This window comes from Canis lupus, chromosome 1, assembly GCF_003254725.2.
Source record: "Canis lupus dingo isolate Sandy chromosome 1, ASM325472v2, whole genome shotgun sequence".
NCBI classification, from domain to species: Eukaryota; Metazoa; Chordata; class Mammalia; order Carnivora; family Canidae; genus Canis; species Canis lupus.
In genome coordinates this window covers 80611114-80634620 of record NC_064243.1, presented here as the reverse complement: position 1 = coordinate 80634620, position 23507 = coordinate 80611114, and the positions used below count along the sequence as shown (strand labels likewise).

Here is a 23507-nt window from a genome sequence, read left to right as displayed (position 1 = left end):
AAAACAGAGTCCTCTGTTATTAATACCAGCACAATGGTCAGCACAAGAGAAGTAGAATTAGAGAATGACAACAAGGAGGAAGAGGATCATCACACACAGAACTGGGGAAGAAACATGAAGCAAGGAAAGAAGTACAGCCAGGAACTGAACTCTAGAGCAGGAGTCACCAGACATAGAAACAGCTACTTTGGGATCCCTGGGTGGCGCAGCGGTTTGGTGCCTGCCTTTGGCCCAGGGCGCGATCCTGGAGACCCGGGATCGAATCCCACATCGGGCTCCCGGTGCATGGAGCCTGCTTCTCCCTCTGCCTATGTCTCTGCCTCTCTCTCTCTCTCTCTCTCTCTCTCTGTGACTATCATAAATAAAAAAAAAAAAGAAAAGAAACAGCGACTTTGCCCCTTCTCCTCATTGACATGAGATCATTCATTTCTGCTTCTCATTACACCTGATTTTCCTCTTCTCTTTCTCTACATTCCATTTATCTGTTCCATTTGCTCAAAGCTTCCCTTTCATCACATCACATTTACCTTGTTTCCCAACCTTATTTCCTGGGAAAGAGAATCTAATTAGATTGCAGTTAAACATATGGGACTGCTCCTTTTGTATGGCTTTGGTTGGCAGTGAGAATGAAGATGATGAATGTTGTAGAGAGATCTTGCAAGGTAATTACTATAGAACTTTGTAATATATTTGTGTAAGGGTAATGGAGAAGGAGCTCAGTGGGAAACAGGTCACATAGGATAAAGCATCAAGAAGTATGGAGAAGTGTTATAGTAGCCTGTCTAAAGCTCACATTGTTCATAAACACATAAATGGCTCTGAGAAGTCCTATAGTTAAGTTTTTTTTAAAAAAGATTTTATATACTTATTCATAAAAGACAGAGAGAGAGAGAGAGAGAGAGAGAGAGAGAGGCAGAGACATAGGCAGAGAGAGAAGCAGGCTCCAAGTAGGGAGCCCAATGTGAGACTCGATCCCGGGACTCCAGGATCACACCCTGGGCCAAAGGCAGACACTCTACTGCTGAGTCACCCAGGTGTCCCTATAGTTAAGATTTTATGAAACATATTTTTCCAGATAGTTGCCCGCCCCCTCTTTTTTTTCTATTAACACCAGAGTTCCAGAGAATGCACTTTGGGAAACACTCCTTCGACAAAGTGATAATTGTGAATTTGGTAAAGTCCACTGTGATATCTTCCATCTATACTTGCAACCAGAGAATTTTGAGAACTAGTTGGGAACAAAGAAATAATCTGGTGAAGAGGTTTTTATTTTTCATTTTTAAAAGATTTTATTTATTTATTCATGAGAGACACAGAGAGAGAGAGGCAGAGAGAGAAGCAGGCTCCATGCAGGGAGCCCGATGTGGGACTCGATCCCAGGTCTCTAGGATCACTCCCTGAGCCAAAGGCAGGCGCTTAACCACTGAGCCACCCAGGCATACCACAATGGAGAGGTTTTTAAAGTCTGTTATTTCAAACTAAATATTACATAGAACACTAGTGTACAAAATGGAGAGAAGCAGGGCTGTTCTGGTTTTATCAGGCCCGAGAAGACTAGAACTCCACCTTTGTTAGCCTTCCGCGTAGCCTTTCCCATCTCTGTCCCTGAGAAAGCTTCATGGTAACTTAGGAACTGGAGAAAAATTGGCTAAGAAATTCATAATCTAATCCTTCATTTTCAGATGAGGAGGCCCAGCATACTTACACAGCTAGTGGTACAACTTGGTCTCTAGCAAAGGTCTCTAGCACCACTAGGCAGAGTGTATTTTCAATTGCATTAAGCTGCCTTATATCTTTGTCCCTTTACCACTTGTATATCTCCCTGTGATTACTCTGTTTTTCCTTTGATTCCTAATCTTATAGCATCAGTGAGCATAATGAACTCTATTCTTCTTAAGAATCTCCCTGGGAATAGGCATTACACTGAGAATCATTTAGCCCATTACTGGTGCACTAAATAATAGCATCCTAATGGCATGAACCAGTTAATGTTACCACTCAAGTGTCAAACATCTGATAGAAAGTGACTTGGCCACATGCCAGACTCTGTCTCTAAAATTAATAGCCTTTTTAAAAACTTCCTGAATAATGGTTTATCCCAAGCTCAGAACAAAATCAAAATGATTTTGTGAACAAAAATCTCAGCAGAATCAAGATTTTGAAGATCTGGATACAAATGTTCTTAAAGCTTTCAGGAACATTCACATAGGTATTAAAGAATCACTAAGAACTTTCAAGCTTGTACACATCTCTTTGCTAAGGCCTCATCTACTTATCACTGTGTCCTTGGGGAATGATATTACTATAAAAGCTAAAACTTGCATATTAGATTTTATAAATAATGGAAAACAAGTAAATGGGATGGCAGTGCCAACAGCAGAAAGAACATTGCTCACAGCCTCCTGAAAGCTCCCACGTTGTAATGCAGGAATTACCTTAATAAATGGACCCACTTAATATCTATAAATGTTTCCATTTTATGTGCACTTATAAGGGTTTGCTTGCTTACAAGAGGCAGGATTATTTGGTTTTTATAAAAATGAGATTACACTATGCTTATTATTCTAAGACAGGATTTTTTCATTTAAAAATATTAGAGACTTCAGGGCGCCTGGGTGGCTCAGTTGGTTAAGCATCCAAACTCTTGGTTTCAGCTCAGGTCATGCTCTCGGGGTCGTGGGATTGAGCTACCTTGTCGGGCTCTGTGCTGAACACAGAGTTTACCTGAGATTCTTTCTCTCCCCATCTCCTTCCTCCCCATCTCCTTCCACTCATGTGCATTCTCTTTCTCTCTCTCTCTCTCAAATAAATAAATAAAATCTTTAAAGAATATATTAGAGACTTCTTTCTACATATGTAGAAAGTTACCTCACGCTCTTAAGAACTGCATAATATTTTATAGCACAAATCTACTCCAGTTTATTCAACAATTTCCCTTTTCATAGATAATAAGCCTTTCTTTTTCTGTGATACCATCAGACGTTTACAATCTTACAATCTTTATTGGTATTAGGAAAAATACCTGTTGTTCTAATTGTCATTTCTGTGATTAACAGCAAGGCTGAGCTGATTTTGTCTGGTCCTTGGCCAATTAAAATTTTCTCTTTTCTGAATTGGTTTGGTTTGCAAATGTTTATCCATATTTCTATTGCATTGTGTAGTTTTCTTAGTAATGAGTAGGAATAGTTTGTAATATTAGAGTTTAACCAGAAGCCTATCTTGTCTTTCAAACGTTTACATTTTCCTTCACCATTAAGTAGTTTTAAAGTTTAGTGTTGTCAACTTTTTCAATCTTTTCTTTGATGATTTTTGCTTCTGTGTCTTATTGTTTTTATTTGAATTTCTAATTGGCTTTATTCAGTGATTCATATATCGAGAGTATCCTATCTAGCAATTAGAAAGGAATAGCTATACAAAATCCTGAAATCCCTTTTGATCTGGAGGTTATGAGGTTTTGTCCCTAAAAGTTTTTGATTTATTTTATCACATTTATGTCTTTTATCCATCTCACATTTATATTTGTGGATGGTACGAGGAAGGGATCTGGTATCATTTCTTTCCATGTGCAAAACCAATTTTCCTATAGACAATCCCTAAGGGATTGTCTTCAAATGCATATTCAAAGCTCGGTTGTTGCAGGTCCATATTACAGCTAACAGGAAGGGAAAAAGGAATAATCAGGGCAAGAGATTTTTCTTTTAACTAAATGAAGCTGATACTACATACACCACTTCTACTCATTCCAAAAGCCAGAACTTAGCCATGAGCCCATATAGCAATAAGGAAAGCTAGTAAACCAGCTTTTAGCTAGATGGCAATGTGCTAAGAAACAAAGTGAGACTGGATTTGAGTCAACAGCCAGGAATTTCCATCAATATACATTTCTCATATCTTCCTGAATAGAAGCAAGTATTTTTAAGGAGAAAAATAGTTTCAACAAAAATAAAAACTCAGAGTTTCTGGCTGGCTCAGTTGGAAGAGCATGTGACTCTTGATCTTGGGGTCATGAGTTTGAGCCCCACGTGGGGTGTAGAGATTGCTTAAGTAAATAAAAGTTAAAAAAAAAAAACACCTCTCTTGTCATATAGTCATGTGACTATATGTAGAAATTGATGTGTAAGATTTGTGGGACAGACCCTTCAAATAAGAACAGCTGGCTTGGGGGATCCCTGGGTGGCGCAGAGGTTTGGCGCCTGCCTTTGGCCCAGGGCGCGATCCTGGAGACCCCAGATCGAGTCCCATGTCGGGCTCCCTGCATGGAGCCTGCTTCTCCCTCTGCCTATGTCTCTGCCTCTCTCTCTCTCTGACTATCGTAAATAAAAAAAAAAAAAAAAAAAAAAGAACAGCTGGCTTGGGATAACTTTTTATCACATCCTTTCTTCTTATTACCTGGAATATAGACTTTATTGCTGACTTTCAAGGAAGCACCTTGGAATATGAGGAATGCTGAGATTGAAAATCAAGCATTTGGGATAGCAAACACAAAGTCAGAGGATATCTTGGTGGTTGATGACTTCACAGAACCACCATATTAGCCCTGGATGACCCATCTCTAAATTACTTTTATGAGAGAGAAAAATAACCTCCTATCTGGCTTAAATGCAGCCAAACCTCTTATTAATTTACTTTCAGTTCTTATTCTTCTTACTCTATCCTACTGCAAGGCACTTTTTGTGTAATGATAACAGAGTGATAAAATTTGATATCCTGTCTTATGCCTCATTTTAAACAGGATTCATCTAAATTTTCCCAATTAAAACTGATGTTTGGAGGCGCCTAGCTGGCTCATTCAGTAGACCATATGATTCTTGATATCGAAGTTGTAAGTTCAAGCTCCACATTGGATGTAAAGATTACTTAAAAATACAATCTTTAAAAAGAAAGAGAGTAATGTTTGCTGTGCTATTTTGGCACATACTTTTTGTCCATTAAATGTAAGGAAATCCCCTTCTCTTCTTAATTTGCAAAGAGTTTTTAACCATGAATTGGTATTGGATTTCAATGAATTTTTCTCTTTATATCTTATAAAGATGGTCAAATGTTTCTTTTTTTTTTAATCTGTTAATATGTTGTTTGCCTTAGAAAGATTTTTCTAAAATTTTCTGCAACATGCTAAATGCTGTCATGCCTGTCCCAACCTCTTCCCTGATGTCCAGACTTATTTATCCAACTATATCTTTGAGATTCCTCTTGAATATTTAATAGGTATCTCAGTACTAAAATGCTTGATCCTGATTCTTTTTTTAAGATTGATTGATTGATTGATTGATTGATTGATTTTAGAGAGAGAGCATGAGAGTGAGGGTAGGGACAGAGGGAGAGAACTTTCAAGCAGACTCCCCACTGAGTGCAGATCCTGACTCAGTTCTATCTCATGACTCATGAGGTCATGACATGAGCCAAAACCAAGAGTCAGATGCTCAATCAACTGAGCCACCCTGAAATGTGCAATATCTAATTCTTAAGTAGAATCCATACATTCTTCTCTCCCCAGTTATCCTCCTACTTGATAAATGGCACCTCCATTTACTTAATTTCTCAGCGTCATATTTGGAATCAACTTTATCCATTCCCCTTCCCTCACATCCTACATCAAATCCATCAGGGCAGGATGCCTGGATGGCTCAGCAGTTAAGCTCTGCTTTCTGCTCAGGACGTGATCCTAGAGTTCAGGGATCAAGTCCCACATGGGGCTCCCTGAGGGGAGCCTGTTTCTCCCTCTGCCTGTTTCTCTGCTGCTCTCTGTCTCTCATGAATAAAAAAAAAATCTTTAAAAAAACAAACAACGACAAAAAAAAAACCAAAAAACAAAAAAAAAAAAACAAATCCATCAGGGAATCATACTAGCACTGCTTTAAATATATAACTAAATTTTTTCACTCTTCAACCACCTCTATTTCTTCTAAACTGGCCCCTGTGGGTGGCTTAAGTTAAGTTATTTGGGAATTGATTCTGAGATGGAAATTTGCATGCAGAAAATTTACTAGGGAACTCTTTGGGGATAAAAAGAGCAAAGGATAAAAGGAAGTAGAATTTGCAGAGGGACAAGAAGGAATTGCAACAAAGACCTTGGGCATTCTGGAACTGGGATGGTCCTTGCCTTGAGCCTGGAGGCAAGAAGTCTAGACTATGGACCTCAGCATTGATTGTCGTGATTTCATTGGAAGCAAGCTGCCCTTGGGGAGTGGTATTACACTGAACACAGCAGGCATTCTTTGACACATGGCAATTTCTAGAGAGGACCCAACTGAGACTCATCATGTACCAGCATTTTCAGCATCTGGGGGAATAAGTTTCTCAGTCCTAAAGGGGGTGTCTTGGTGGCACACCACAGCATTCAGTATGCTGTCTCCCCATCAACTCTTCCAGTCCTACTGCAATAGTTTTTTAATGATCTTCTGATAACCTGGCTCCACCAGATATCAAGACTTATTATAGAATTATAGTAATCTAAAAGAGATTGTGGCACACAAATAGAACCAAATAAAGCAGAACAGAAAGTCACGAAACAGACTCACAAAAGTATGGTCATATGATTTACGACAAAGAGTAGACTTTTCAAAAAACAGTGAAGAGTCAAAATATATGTGAAAAAAAATCTTGGTCATTATATCATATCATGTAAAAAATTAATTCTAAGTGGGTTGAAGATCTATACATCAAAAGTAAAACTACAGTATTTCTAAAAGAAAATAGAGCTTCATGAGCTTAAGGTTGGGTAAAAATTAGTTTATAAATGAATACACTGATTATTAGACCATACTAAAATTAAGAATGTTCATCCAAGGATACCATTAAAGGGTAAAATATAAATATATAAAAATATGTATATTTTATATATATATATAAAATCACAGGAGTAAATGACTTAGATTTGACTGGTTAATCAAGAAATCTCCATCCAATACTTGAATAAAATGAGGGTTCTAATAAGAGTTTTGAAAGAAGGCCAGTGGTTTGTGTACTCAGAAAGATATTTGTTGAGAAAGAGGCCACTATATTTTTCTATAGATAATTCCATTTTATTCTCCAACCAAGGTTTTTCCCCTTTTGTTTTCCCTTTCACTATAATGTGTCCTTTAAGGAATTACTTTTGTTCATCCAGCTCAAGATTCGTTGTTTTTCTCTCATCTTAGAATTGATATGTTTCATCAATTATTGAAAATTAAGCATCATTAAATAAGTAAATATTGCCATTCACCCATCATTCTCTTTAGTCTTTACCTTTGGAGAACTTAGATGTGAGTTAGACATCTCATTCTATCTTTCAGTCCATTACTCTCTTTCATATCTTTATGCTGCATTTTGCAAGATTTCTCAGATCTATCTTCTATTTTACTAACTGTCACAGAGCTGAGTCTTATCTGCTGTTTAACCTATTCAATAAGTTTGTAATGTCCATACAGAAAATTATTTGGCTCTGTTCAAACATACTTGTTCTTGTTCTTTTTTTTTATAGTATCCTCTTTTTCCCAGTATAATTTATTAGTTGCTTTGATCTGAGCTATAAATAACAAAAGACTAAGGGCAAATCATTTAAACCATGAGAAGTTTATCCCACAACATAGAAAATTCAGAGATAAGGAAGCTCCAGAGCAGTCAAATTCAATGGATCAGGAATATCAAGGACCTAGGGTCTTTCCAACTTTCTGCTCTTAATCTTACGTATTTGGCTTTTGTCCTCAACCTTTTCCTCTTATGATTACAAGATTGCTGCAGCATCTCCAAGGAGCTCATCTTCATATATGCTGTCCTGTGGCAGAAAGGAGGATATCACTTCAAACATACCTTTGGATGATCAAAGAAGACTTTGCCAAAGGTCTAAAGCAATTTTTTCCTCATGTATTATTGACCAGAATTTTGCCACATTGTTTCTACTTTAGAAGCTGTTAGAATTGCCATAACTGACTTATACCAATCATGATTTGCCTCCTATGTCTGGGAAGGAACCCATTCTTCTCTGAAATACATGGCAGTTCACAATCTAAACAAAAGTAGCATCCTATTACAAGCAAGAAATTGGAAGAAAAAGCTATTTGGTACACCATCAAGAATATGTATCCCTAGGGGCAGCCCCGGTGGCTCAGCGGTTTAGTGCCACCTTCAGCCCAGGGCCTGATTCTGGAGACCCGGGATCGAGTCCCATGTTGGGCTCCCTGCATGGAGCCTGCTTCTTCCTCTGCCTGTGTCTCTGCCCCCCTCTCCCTCCCTGTGTCTCTCATGAATAAATAAAATCTTAAAAAAAAAAAAAAGAATGTGTATCCCTGTTATTTATTCCTTTAGAAAAATCTAACTATGTAAATATTAATAAATAAATATTTACTTTAAAGGATTGTTCAGATTGTTTTACTACTTACATTTTTAGGGTCATAATACTCTTGATTATCTGCTAGCTGTCTCAGAGTTGATCACTTTCTCATACGACTTGTAACTATCTAATAATGAGCAAACCTCCATTAGGAATTTTTTCCCTGATGAGAATTTTATAAATACAGTGTTGTAAAATTGGTCTATAGTTTTATTACTAGTTTGTTTAAATGTTTGCTTCATCTGGGATTCCCAAGAGTTTTGACTAATCTAAGACATGTTTTTAAATTAATATTTCTGTGTGGGGAATGCCACACTAAATGTGTAATATAAATTTTATTCCACCTATGCATAGTCCACATGTGGGACTTTGATGTCTTATGGAAGCCATGTTCAATTTCTATTTTGAGGTTCATGCAGTCAAGATCTTTTCCAGCTTCCCAAGTTCAATGAGCCTACTTTTTTTTTTTTTTTCAGTTTTCCTTTTCCAGAAGTGGCAGCCCTTCTAGATACCTGGTTTTATCCAGAATTTATCCTTCTCAAGGAGAATGTTTTGTTGCACATCTCCACCATTCACAGTACCATTCACATGAGAACTGTCTTTATGGCTGTCATTCACATTGTACTTTGCTCCTCTTAGCTGGTGGGGGCTCACTTTCAAGAGTGTAGCCCTGAGAGAATACGTTTCATCGGAGCAATCCCCTCTGGGGAATGTCCTTTTTCGCTTTGAGCTCTGTTAAGGACTGAATATTTTTTACCCATATTTTGTCCAGCAGTTCAATGTGTTTTTGGTTGAGAGTGAAGGATTTACCAAGTTAGCAAAATATTTCATTTATAAACATTTATTATCTACTTAATGTTTTATTTTTTTCAGATAGTATTTGGGAGAGTGGATGTTTAGAAAAGCTACTAAGTTCTGTCTGCTGATTTTGTATTCTGCAAATCTTGTGGAACAAATATTAGGGCTTTATTTTGCTGTTGTTGATTTTCTTATGTTTTCTCCATATGCAGTCATACTGCCTGCAAATAGTTTTGTCGCTTACTTTCTAATATGTACACCTCTTACCAGTTTTTTTCCTGTGTTATTGTATTGTCCATAATTTGCTGTGACTAATAGCAGCAGTATTAGCAATCATCTTGTCTAATTTTACTAGAGACAACTCTATTGTCTATTGTCACTTTTTTTTTTTTAATCAGGTTGCGGTGGGTGTGGAGATAAACCACCCAGATCCACTTTCAAGGGGGTACTTAGTACCACAGCTCTTAGTTCCTTAGCTACAGAGAGCTGCCTCAGCCAGTGATTCATCAAGGCAGGAGTATAAAAGCCCAGCCCTAAAGATCTAAAGCAGGACTCCACTGATGGGTTTTTCTCTCTGCCCAATTCTGCTGTCTCCTCATTTGCACATGGATGGATCCCTATCCTGTATGTTGAACTATGTTATTCTGTCTGTGTCTTTGGCCACATCCTGTTCATAGTTTATGTATTTATCATAATCACTCATTTCCAATTATTTTGTAATTTTAGCCTTTAAAAATCTCTAACCCAAGATTCACTTGGAAAATTTTAATTCCAGTTTTATGTGTGACTTACACACTACACACACACATGCTACCTCTTAATATTAATTTTTAGATTTTTTTTATTATGGTCAAAGAATGTAAACTAATATATTTCCCTAGGATTTATTGATATTTTATTTGTGGTCTAATGTTTAGTCCAATGCTATATTTTTCATAGCTATTAGAAAAAAACATGATTCTCTGTTCATTGGGAACACTGTTAACAATATAGCTGTTAAATCATTCTTATTAATTAGATATCCAGATTTGCAAAGTCTTATATTACTTAAATTTTGACCATTTGATATATCAATTCTGATAGAATTCTGTTACAATGTGACATTATCATCATGCATTTTTCATTTTCTCAGCATTTCTAGAACTATTTCCTTTATGTATGTCCTATGTCACTTGGGGGCATAAAGATTTATAATTCTTTTATCTCCTTGGAGGATTCCACCTTTTCTCAAAAACTTTTTAAATTCTGGGATGCCTGGGTGGCTCAGCAGTTGAGTGTCTGCCTTTGGCTCAGGGCATGATCCTGGAGTTCCCGGATCTAGTCGCACATTGGGCTCCCCACATGAGGCCTGCTTCTTCCTCTACTTATGTCTCTGCCTCTCTCTTTCTGTGTCTCTCATGAATAAATAAATAAAATCTTTAAAAAAACCTTTTTAAATTCTGATATATTTAGCTAAATATTGTCATATGCTTTATTTTTGTAAGCCTTCATGTAATATACTTGCCCTTCCTTTTATTTTTTTTTATTTTATTTTTTTTTAATTTTATTTATTTATTTATGATAGTCAGAGAAAGAGAGAGAGAGAGAGAGGCAGAGACACAGGCAGAGGGAGAAGCAGGCTCCATGCACCGGGAGCCCGATGTGGGATTCGATCCCAGGTCTCCAGAATCGCGCCCTGGGCCAAAGGCAGGCGCCAAACCGCTGCGCCACCCAGGGATCCCCGCCCTTCCTTCTATTTTAACCCTTCTGTTTTGTTTCATTTTCAAGGTTTTTTTTTTTTTTTTTAGATTTTATTTATTTATGTGAGAGAGAGAGAGAGCAAGTGAGAGAGAGAGAAAGTGCACAAGCAGGGGAAGAGGGAGAGAGAGAGAAGCAGACTCCCCACTGAGCAGGGAGCCTGATGCAGTGCTCAATCCCAGGACCATCCTGAGCTGAAGGCAGACCCTTAACTGACTGAACCACCCAGGTGCTCTAAGAGGTATTTTTAAACTTTCTTGAAAAGCAGTGTCTTTAATATGGATATTTTACTCCTCTTGTGGGTGAAATGTTTTTTTTTTGTTTTTGTTTTTTTTTAAGATTTTGTTTGTTTATTCATAGAGACACACACAGAGAGAGGCAGAGACACAGGCAGAGACACAGGCAGAGGGAGAAGCAGGCCCCCTACAGGAAGCCCGACGTGGGACTTGATATCATCTCCAGGATCACACCCCAGGCTGCAGGCAGCACTAAACCGCCGCGCCACCGGGGCTGCCCGAAATGCTTTTTAGATCTATATAACTTGGCCTGGAAAAGCAAGGAAATTAGAAAAAGATAAGATAGGAATAATTGGCATAATAAGAGTTTGTTTTCTCACAAGAAAGTAGAAAAGTTTTGAGTGGCTCAATTGTTTGTATTTCAAAAGGGTTGCTAAGTCAATGTGTAGTTTGGACAACTGGCCAGAGACAAAGACATTCTGAAATGAGACCTTGTCTAAGAGTTTTCAGAGAGCAGTCCTCAGAAGGTGTGTACTTCTGGCTGAGGAAAGCAGCCTGAATAGCCTTGAAAATTCTCTCCCTTCTGTTTCAGGCCAGAAACTAGAATGAAAATCAGTGGGTTAAAAAAATGTATGTATGTAGAATGTGGTCAGAACCTGAAGTTAGATAGTAAAATAGTAAATTTTTACTATTTTCTAGTAAAAATAGAAAGGAGGACAAGAAAAGAAGAGGTGTAAATAAAAACAACCCCCCCAAATTATTTTAAAATAACTGCAATAATCTTAGTACATTTTAGGGCTCTGCCCAGGTAACAAAAGCCATACTGCTGCTGTTGAATGTGCTCATAAAAAATATTAAAGTTAGCCAGTTTGTTAGAAATGCCTACTCTCCCCTATACTGTTTATATTTGCTGCTCCATGTTCCCTAGGTTCAGATTGACAAAAGGCTGCTAGAGTAACTCATAAAGACGATGGCCTTGGCCTATTTTGTTTTGTTTTGCTTTTACACTGACAAAAAAAAAGGGAGGGGGGCTGCTGAGTACAGATTCAAATACCTCTGTACGGGTGAGTGCTTTTTTATGTTCATGGGTGCCTGAAGCCTGTTTATTTTGGGAAGCATATTGGTATTCATTTCCACTAGAACACAGCAGAAGGAAGCCAGATCTTTTCATTCCCACAAAAGGGGAGCAATAAATATTTTTTAAAAATATTTAGGAAAGAAGATCAGTGATAAGCAAGGAACATGTCAAAGAATATAGCATATTCTGTTTTAGGAACTTTCAAAGTGCTCAGTGCCTGAGAAACCAGAAAAGCTGCTTTTGTTGTAAGGAAATGGCAATTTGAAAGTAATCTATTTCTAAATCTCAGAGGGTAGCATTGTAAGCCTATCCAAGGGTCTGAGGTCTAAGTACAGAGGAAAGAGGAAATGAAAAGTAGGGAACAAGAAGAACTCAATTAGAAAAGAGATAGTCTATTCCACTGAAGAAACCCTGGACACGGATCCTGTACTAGGCCACATTTTCATGCAGAGTTGTTTGAAATACCAATAGTTTCCCAGGTGGAAGATCAGTTGAGTTGAGTCACATAGTAAAATAGATTTGAAAAAATAAGGTATCCCCAATTTGGGGGATATTATAGAGGATTGGCCCATTATTCTATTATTTCTTCCTGTGCTTTTCATTTTATATAGCCATTCTTCTAAGGAGAAGAAATTGATGGCTCTAGTATTACTTCATTACTAAGCATTTCTTCAACACTTACCTGCATGGCTATTAAAATAAACTTACCTAGGAAAGACAAAGTTTTCAGCCACAAGGAGCTGGAACTTCAGACCAAAAAAAGCCAATTGAACCTCTAACCAAAAGTAGGCCAGACATATGATTCATGGAAGCTCATATGATTTCCAGCTATAAACAATGGCTACCCAGTCTCTGGGACAGAGGAATTATAGTAGTTAATCTCTAAACAGCCTGGGATTGTAGTAGTGAATCTCTGAGACCCAGATGCATAGAGAATGATAAACTCCATCCTATGCCAGGTGCCAATCTATTTAATTAAACTGACACAGCAATCCCTTTTTGAGTAATCTGTTCTATGAATATAAAAGTACTAAGATTTATGCCCCAAAATGCTATTGTAGCAATGTTTATAGTGGTAACAATACTGGGAACAACCAATGGCCATCATTAAGAATGCTCAAATGAATTTTGGTACTTCCATTCTATGGAATATTATATAGCTATTTAAAAATGAAATTTTAATCTGTAATACACAAGTTGTAAAACCTTGGGCAATGCATGCATAAATTCTCTAAACCTCAGGTCCCTTACCTGTTAAGGGCTGATAAAAATAACTATTTTCTGTCCAGGGTGAGGGTCCTGGGCATCTATCACTGCATTAAAAACCTTCCAAAAATTGAACAAGAGGGTATAAGAATTATAAATATCTATGCACCCAACACTGGAGCACCAAAATTCATAAAGCAAATATTGACAGCCATAGAGGGAGAAATTGACAATTGATCGAGTCCCACATCAGGCTCCCTGCATGGGGCCTGCTTCTCCCTCTGCCTGTGTCTCTGCCTCTCTATGTCTCTCTCTCTCTCATGAATAAATAAATAAAATCTTTTTTTTAAAAAAAGGAAACAGTGTCTTTGAATGATACATTAACTAGATGGGCTTAACAGATAAATATAGGACATTCCATTCAAAAACAATACACATTTTTTTCAAGTTCACATGGACCATCATGCAGGATAGATGACGTGTGAGGCCACAAAACAAGTCTCAATAAGTTTAAGAAGATTAAAATCATATCATGCATCTTTTCTAGCTACAACAGTATGTAACTAAAAATCACGGACAAGAAAAAAACTGAAAAAAACCACAAACACATGGAGGCTAAACGACATGCTACTAAATAGTCAATGGGTAAACAAAGAAATCAAACAGGAAATAAAAAAATACATGGAGACCAAAAAACATATATGGAGACAAATGAAAACAGAAAGGTCCAAAATCTTTGGGATACAGTAAAAGCAATTTTCAGAGAACAATTTATAGTGATACAGGACTACCTCAATTTTCAGAGAGCAATTTATAGTGATACAGGACTACCTCAAGAAGCAAGAAAAATCTTGAAAAAACAATCTATACCTTTATACCCAAAGCAACTAGAAAAAGAAGAACAAAGGCCAATGTTGGTAGAAAGAAGTATCTAATAAAGATCAGAGCAGAAATAAATGAAATAGAGACCAAAAAACTCTCCACATAATAGAAAAGATCAATGAAACCAAGAGGTGGTTTTTTGAAGAGATAAACAAAACTAACAAATCTTTAGCCAGACTTATCAAGAAAAAAGAGAGGACTCAAATAAATAAAATCAGAAATAAAGAAGGAAGTAACAACCAACACCAAAGAAATACAAAGAAGTACAAGAGACTACTACAAAAATTGTATGCCACTAAACTGGACAACCAAGAAAAATGGATAAATTCCTAGAAACATATAGTCTTCCAGAGCTGAATCAAGATGAAATAGAAAATCTGAATAGGGCAGCCCAGGTGGCTCAGCAGTTTAGCGCCACCTTCAGCCCAGGGCGTGATCCTGGAGACCAGGGATTGAATCCCACGTCAGGCTCCCTGCATGGAGCCTGCTTCTCCCTCTGCCTGTGTCTCTGCCTCTCTTTCTGTCTCTGTGTCTCTCGTGAATAAATAAATAAAATCTTAAAAATAAATAAATAAAAAAGAAAATCTGAACAGACCAATTACTGGTAACAAAATTGAATCAGTAATCAAAAAATTCCCAAAAAACAAAAATCCAGGACCAGACAGATTCACAGATGAATTCTACCAAACATTTAAAGAAGAGTTAACATCAATTTTCCTCAAATGATTCGAAAAAACAAAAAAGAAAGGAAAGCTTACAAATACATTCTTTGAGGTCAACATTACTTTGATACCAAAAATCAAAGACATTAAAAAAAAACAGAACAGAACAAAACAAAACAAAGCCCTATAAGTTAATATCCCTCATGAACATAGATGCAGAAATCCTCAACAAAATATTCACAACTCAAATTCAAAAGTACATTAAAAGGATCATTTCGGCACAATCAAATGGGATTTATTACAAGGATGCAAGAATGGCTCAATGCTTGCAAATCAATCAGCGTTGTACACTGAAATTATGAAAGATACATTAACAAAATATTAGCATTAAAAATGAAGCATAAAAATAATATAATAATCTCAATAAATGCAAAAAAAAGCATTTGACAAGATTTAACATCCATTCATGATAAAAACTCTCAACAAAGTAGGTTTAGAGGGAACATACCTCAATGTAATAAAGATCATATATGAAAAACCCATAGCTAACATCACACTCAAAACTGAAAAACTGAGAGCTTTTCTTCTAAGATCAAGAAGAAGCCAAAGATGTCCACACTCAATACTTTTATTCAACATAGTTATGGAAGTTCTAACCACAGCAATCAGGCAACAAAAAGAAATAAAAGGCACCCAATTGGAAGGAAAGAAGTAAAACTGTCACTATTTGCACCATGTGTTTCTATACATAGAAGACCCTAAAGATTCCACCAAAATCTATTAGAAGTAATAAATTCAGTAAAATTGCAAGATACAAAACTAACACAGAGAAGTTGGTTACATTTCTATATACTAAAAGTGAAGTAGCAGAAAGAGAAATTAAGGGAAAAAAATCCATTTACAATTGCACTGAAAAAAAATGCCCCAGAAATAAACTTAACCAAAGAGGTGAAAGACCTGTACCCTGAAAATAATAAAATATCAATGAAAGACATTGAAGACAGTACAAACAAATGGAAAGATATTCTATGCTCATGAATTAGAAAAATTCATATTCTTAAAATGCCATATTACCCAATCTACAAAATCTACAAAACCAGTGCAATCCCTGCCAAAATATCAATAGCATTTTTCACAGAACTAGAACAAATAACGCTAAAATTTATATGGTGCCACAAAATCTATCTACCCTAGATAACCACAGTATTCTTGAGAAAGAACAAAGCTGGACGTATTACAATCCCAGGTTTCAAGATCTACTACAAAGCTGTAGTAATCAAAACAGGATGGCACTGGACCCAAAATAGACAACATAGATCAGTGGAACAGAATACAGAGCCCTGGAAACGTATACTTAGATGGTCAATTAATCTACAAAAAAAAAAAAAAGGAGGCAAAAATATATAATGGTGAGAACACAGTCTCTTTCTTTTTTTTCCTTCTTTTTTTAAATTTAAATTCAATTAGCCAACATATAGGACATCATTAGTTTCAGATGTAGAGTTCAATAATTTATCAGTTGCATATAACACCCAGTGTTCATCATATCATGTGCCCTCCTTAATGTCCATCACCCAATCACCCCATCATCTCCCCACCTCCCCTCCAGTAAACCTCAGTTTTTTTTCCTATAGTTAAGAGTCTCTCATGATTTGTATTTCTCTCTGATTTCTTTCCATTTCATTTTTCCTCCCTTCCACTATGATCCTCTTAGCTGTTTCTTATATTCCACATATGACTTATTTTGCTCAGCATAATACCCTCTAGTTCCATTCATGTCAATGTAGATGGTAAATATTCATCCTTTCTGATGGCTGAGTAATATTCCATTATATGTATGTGCATATACATATGACACACATATATACATATATGAGTATGTATATATATGTATATGATATATATATACTCATATATATGAGTATATGTTTATATGTATATATGTGTGTCATATGTATATGTATGTATATATATATCACGTCTTCTTTATTCATCTATCAATGGACTTCTCAGCTCTTTTCCCTAGTTTGGCTATTGTGGACATTACTTCTATAAACACTGGGGTGCAGGTACCTCTCTGAATCACTATGTTTGTATCTTTGGGATAAATACCTAACAGGGCAGTTGCTGGTTTGTAGGGTAGCTTAATTTTTAACTTATTGAGGAACCTCCCTACTGTTTTCCAGAGTGGCTACACCAGCTTGTATTCCCACCAAAAGTGTAAGAGGGGTCCCCTTTCTCTGAATTTTCACCAACATTTGTTGTGCTTGACTTATTAATTTTAGCCACTCTGATTGGCGTGAGGTGGTATCTCAATGTAGTTTTGATTTGTATTTCCCTGAGGCTGAGTAACATTGAGCATTTTTTCATGAGAGCACAGTCTTTCAATAAATGGTGTTGGGAAAACTGGGTAGCTAGCTACATGCCAAAGAATGGAACTGGACCACTTTCTTATACCATACACAAAAATAAACTCAAAATAGATGAAAGCCCTAAATGTGAGATCTGAAACCATTAAATTCCTAGAAGAAAACATAGGGAGTAATCTCTTAGCAACATTTTTCTAGCTATGTCTCTGCAGGGAAGGAAAACAAAAACAAACTATTGGAACTATACCCAGATAAAATGCTTTTGCACAGGAAAGAAAACCATGAACATAATAAAAAGGAAACTTATTGAATGGGAAATGATATTTGCAGATGTTATGTCTGACCAGAGATTTTTTTAAAAGATTTTATTTATTTATTCATGAGAGACACACACACACAGAGAAGCAGAGACATAGGCAGAGAGAGAAGCAGGCCCAGAGAGAGATGCAGGGATCCTGATGTGGGACTCGATCTCAGGACTCTAGGAACGCACCCTGGGCCGAAGGCAGGCTCTCAATCACTGAGCCACCCAGGCGTCCCTGATAAGGGATTAATATCCAAAATATATAAAGAAATTATACAACTCAACAACCAAAAAACAAGTAATCCAATTAAAAAATGGGCAAAAGACATGAATAGACATTTTTCTAAAGATAACATGCAGATGGCCAACTGACACATGAAAAGAGGCTCAACATCACTTACCATCAAATAAATGCAAACCAAAACCACCATGAGCTATAACTTCACATCTGTCAGAATGACTAGAATAAAAAAGAAACAAATAACAAGTTTAACAAAGATGTAGAGGGAAAGGAACCCTCATGCAACTGTTGGGAATGTAAACTGGCATAGCCACTATAGAAAACAGTATGGAGGGTCCTCAAAAAAACTTTAGAAAGAAACACCAGGGGCACCTGGGTGGCTCAGTCAGTTAAGCATCTGACTTATACCTGTCACAGCCTATTGGTCAAAGCAGTCACAGAGCCCTCCCAGGTTCAGGGAAGGATTGTGTCAGGATACTTTGGGGGTTCCAGTCTATACAACTCATGGTCAGAGAAACTCCCAAGGCAAAGAAATGCAACTCTGGCAGTAGGAAGTTGGATGATGTGAACTGAAGAGATAAGGTTGAGGGGCCATGGCCAGGATACCAACAGGGTAATACTCCTACCTAATCTACTCAAGGTTATAAACTCCTTGATTTACAGGAATGTTTGACTGTGGAAACAAATATGTACTCAACGAATGATTATAGAATGAATGAATGAATGAATGAATGAATATAATTAAATTGGCCCTAAATATAAACAGGATGAAAAAACTAGAACCTAGCATAACAGAGCAGGGATCTGAAAACCATAACCAGTAAGCCGAATTCAGTCTACCATCTGTTTTTTAAAAATAAAGTTTCATTGGAACACAATTGCACCTGTTTGCTTAGGTATTGTCTATGGCTTCCGTCTCACTATAATGGCAGAGTTGAATCACTGTGACAAAATCTTTGGCCCACAAAGCCAAAATATTTACTGTCTGTTTCTTTATAGAAAACATTTGCAGGCCTCTGTCACAGAGAACTGAAATCTAAACAGTCCAAATCCATACTACTTATCAATTCTCCCTTATTTCCTATTCCTTTCTTTTAATATTATTCATCTATCACTACATACCCAAGGCTTAGTTATAACTTAAGGGGAAAGTTGGGATTTAATCCTAAAATCCAGAAAAAAAATAGCTTGACTTGCACAATTCCTATTTTAACAGATGCAGCTACTTGAATGGAGGCAGGAGGTAAGAGGCAAGATTAGACAAGAGAATCCAAAAAGTAAAATATGCTTGTTATTAAACAATTCGTGGAACTGCCCTTTTTCTGAGATAGGGTCTGACTATGTGATATTTATTCCACATTTGGCTTCCATCTTGCCAAGGAGGCTCCCCTGGGTACCATTGAGGGCGCTCAGTAGCAAACAACAGCAACCAGAAATTCTGGGTAATTTGCTCAGAAGAGACTGAATTAAATTATATGAGCAGCACACTGCATATGTAGGAAGGCTAAAGAACCAGGACTAGAGGCAATATAGCAAGAAACAATCCCCAAAATCTATGAAACTGCTCCCATGAAGGTCACACTGCCTCCGCTGCTAGACAAGAAAATTTTCTCGTGTTATTCCACCACCCCTTCTGGACCTTGGACAGGCTACATAAAGTATCATTACTGCCTCTGGAAACTGTAGAGTGCTACCCAGGATGCCACCAACCTCATAACTGATGATGAACAGTCCCTTATTCATTTTGTTACTAGTTTCTAAGTCTAAGTCTGACACAGGGGCACCTGGCTAGTGGGTTGTTAAGTCATAGGCTTGTGTTTCAGCATCAGAGCAGTCAGAGAAAGGGAGAATCTGGCTTTCGTAGTTAGAAGTAATTTGTCCACAACCCTAAGGATCCTCAACATTGAAGTTTTCTTGACTTTCTTTAATGTTCCTGTGTCCAAATTTCTGCAGGAGCTTTGAAAGGTGATAGATTTTTTTTACATTCATCTGTAATAATATTTACTATGGGTGGGCTGCATAAAAGCAATAATCCATGCTTTGATTGTGGGCACATGATCTCATTTGGGTCTTAGTGTTGACTTACCTCTCTTGTCAATGGAACACTCACTGGCTGTGTTAAATCTACCATTCCTCAACTCTCAAAGAAACTTCACTAAAAAATACAGAACAGGATGTGGGAGAAAGGGAAAAGGTTTTTTTTAAAATGATTTTTCATGTATCCATTAAACTATAGGAGAAAGTATGGACATGTTTTGTCATTGATGGGAAATAGTCTGGATAGAGGAAGATATACAAGGGGTGACAAGGGGTGGAGGAGAGAGGCAGAGTCTTCATGATATTATAACGCTATCACAGCCCAGAAACAAGGAATGTCCAAATCATGATTTGACATTCATTATTCTTCCCTCTAGAATTCCCAACGGAGGGAACCAAAAGTGAAGAATAACAGGTGAAAAGGAAATACATGATTACTTTCTAAATCGTTAGATAAAATAAGCAATGCAAGATTGCTTCATTAAGTCTATGTTTAAACACTGGGCTAAAACCTGCAGATGGAAGTAAGGCATCCTGCTCCCTCACATGTCAGCAACACATTCAGTTGTACTTGCAGGGAAAAGGATGGCCTGTGTCCTGGTCCACTTACATATACAACTGCCTGAAATAAGAAGGTAAGCATGGTGTTTTACAATCTGGGCATTACTGAAATTTCAGACGAGATAATCCTTTGTGCATAAAGGGAGTGCTAATCTGTGCACCACTTGTTGTTTAGCAGCATCCCCTGACCTCTATCACTGTCAATAGTACATACACTTCCAGTTATGACAACCAAAAATGTCTCCAGACATTGACAAATGTTCCTGGGAGGCAAGATTCCCCTGGGGTTGGGAATCACTGGAGAAGAGAATGGCTGGCCTGTCTCTGGGAAGCAGATACCGCTTTTTTCAAAGGGAGAAGCAAGAACATGAGCCCTACATGGGTACAGACATTTCAAATGCAGTAGCCCCACCCAGAATAAAAAAACAAATAAACAAACAAAATATCCAACGAATGTCCAGGGCTCTTACTATGCTGATGAACAACTTTATCCTCCTCAGGGAAACAGTACAGGTGGGCAGAGACAAGAGATGTTCTCACTTTCGTTTTCGTATTTGATTTCCTCATCCCCTTGGGATTGCAAACAGAGATTAAGGTCCACTGATGATGGGGCTATCCTCCAGTCATATGGGGTGTAATGGTTAGTTCTGTGTGTCAACTTGACTGGGCTAAGGGTTGTCCAGATAGTTAGTAAAACATTCTTTTAGGGTCATTCTGTGTAGGTGTTTCTGGAAGAAATAAGCATTTGAGTAGACTGAGTGAAAAAGATTGCCCTTACCAATGTGGGTAGGCAACTTCCAATTACAGAGGGCCTGAACAGAACAAAAAGGTGAAGGAAGAGCAAATCTGCTCCCTTGCTTAAGCTGAGACCTCCATCTTCTCTCACCCTGGGACACAGGCTCTTCTGGTTCTCAGGTTTTCAGACCTGGACTGAGATGTGAACCACAGGCTCCCCTGGTTCTCGGGACCTGGGACTGGAATTACACCAACAGCTTTCGTGGGTCTTCAGCTTGGAGAGGACAGACTGTTGTGGGAGGCCTCCATAATTGTTGAACCAATCTTACATATTAAGAGTCTCTCTCTCTCTCTCTCTCTCTCTCTCTCTCTCTCTCTCTCTCTCTCCATCCATTCATCTATCCTATCGGTTCTGTTTCTTTGGAGAACCCTGACTAATATACAGAAATAGGGGAGGCTTCCTAGGACACTAAACCTAAGAAAGTCCCAGGAAATTCAGGATAAGTTGGACACTCTATCAGAGCCCAAAAGTATTTTAAAGTAAAGTATTCCAAGTAGACTTGGAAAAGTTCCCCCAATATCAATCACTTCATCGTTTTTCCTTAGAACCCTCTTAGAATCTGTCTAGTTCAGCTACTGTCCCCAAAAGCCTCTGAAATGAGTCACAACAGTAAATTAATTTAAACATCACAGATTACTTAAGGCCAGAAATTCACCTTCTATTCTATTTTCCATCCCCTATGTGCAATCATGATGTTCAGACTGACTCACCAGAATTTATACTACAATCCTCAATAAGACAAAGAATAACTTGAATTTGAAAAACATGAATTTTCTCCAATGTAATTTACTAGAGTGAAATGGAAGTCGTAGAACAAAATCCCCCTCCTTCTGGTGAAATTAAAATCTTGCCATCCTCATTTCTTATTTCGTTTACTCCCAATTGGAGTTTTTTCACTCATACAGAGCAGCAATTCCTTTGTTCACATCTGTGGCCTGGAACATCTTCCACTGAGATGTGTGAAGTTCTCTCAAGCCCCTCTAAAACTGGGTTAATACAAACTAACTTGTCTCACTGCTCTGGTTTTCTCAAGTCCATAATGATCAGCAGAACATGTAGGAACATCAATAGACCCTATATCCACAAAATACAAACTAATACCAAGTAGTGATTGGAGCTTCTCTCCAAGCAAAGTTATTTCTCTAGATCCCAGCATATGGTATAATTCAGACCACATTCCTTTTGGCAGTCAAAGAACATAGCAAAGACTTAATGTTTTCTTAGGAAAGGTGGGTAGATGAAAAATACAGCAAAGAGAAAATCAAAGATGTGTTTCATATTCTTCATTTTCTGACTATAAGACCAACACCTGGGATGCCTGGTTAGCTCAGTGATTGATTGCCTTTGGCTCAGGACATGATCCTGGGTCCTGGGATCCAGTCCCACATCAGGATCCTGCAGAAAGCCTGCTTCTCCCTCTGTCTGTGTCTCTGCCTCTTTCTCTCTCTGTCTCTCATGAATAAATAAATAAAATCTTTAAAAAATATAGACCAACACTTAATTCATGAGATGATCACATTCCTTTTCGAGTTTTGATACAAACCTGAGTCCTAAAGGTACAGTGTTTGGGCACAAGTTTTTAAATTTCCTTTTAAGTCCTTAGATTTTAATAATATCATTGAATTTTTTTCTTTGTTTATACATCAACCTGACTAGTAACAATTTCCATTTCTTTAAACAGTTGCTTAAAACAAAAATCATCCTCCGTGCCAACCCCTACCATGACTGCACCACAGTTGAACTCACAAGCTTAATTCATATCTATGATTTTAGCTTATGAAATGGACAAGTTGGAATCAGCATGAAGGCATGTGCTGGTAGAGACCATGATGGTGAGGGACCAGGATAATGAATTCCAGGACTTGAGGACAAGCCACATGAATCCAAAGCTGAATTCCACAGTTATTTTCTTTTCATTGCATCCTCTTCAAAATAAAGAGACATTAGATTTGGAACTACCATTCTAGTGCCACCTACCCATGTCAAGCATAAGAATTTAAATCCTAAATGTTTCACACAATAGTGTTCCCTAGTCCCCAAGATTTAAATGGATTTTATACTTTAAAATACTGGCCCAGGGATCCCTGGGTGGCGCAGTGGTTTGGCGCCTACCTTTGGCCCAGGGCGCGATCCTGGAGACCCGGGGTCGAATCCCACGTCGGGCTCCCGGTGCATGGAGCCTGCTTCTCCCTCTGCCTGTGTCTCTGCCCCTCTCTCTCTCTCTGTGACTATCATAAATAAATAAAAATTACAAAAAAATATATTAAAATACTGGCCCACAGTCATGGCTAA

General features: G+C 37.6%; 1 long non-coding RNA gene across 4 annotated transcripts in view; it reads right to left on the bottom strand.

Moving 5' to 3' along the window:
* The window catches only part of LOC112644685 (uncharacterized), a 107744-nt gene that overhangs the window by 56345 nt on the left and 27892 nt on the right, over positions 1 to 23507 (bottom strand). For 2 of the 4 annotated variants that reach the window (XR_007400980.1, XR_007400981.1), the window contains exons 2-3: positions 23328 to 23443; positions 17982 to 18040 (exon numbers count right to left, since the gene is read on the bottom strand). This is a non-coding gene — a long non-coding RNA (uncharacterized LOC112644685). The remainder of the gene's footprint in view (positions 1 to 17981; positions 18041 to 23327; positions 23444 to 23507) is intronic. The other 2 variants (XR_003126641.3, XR_003126643.3) reach the window with 1 other exon arrangement.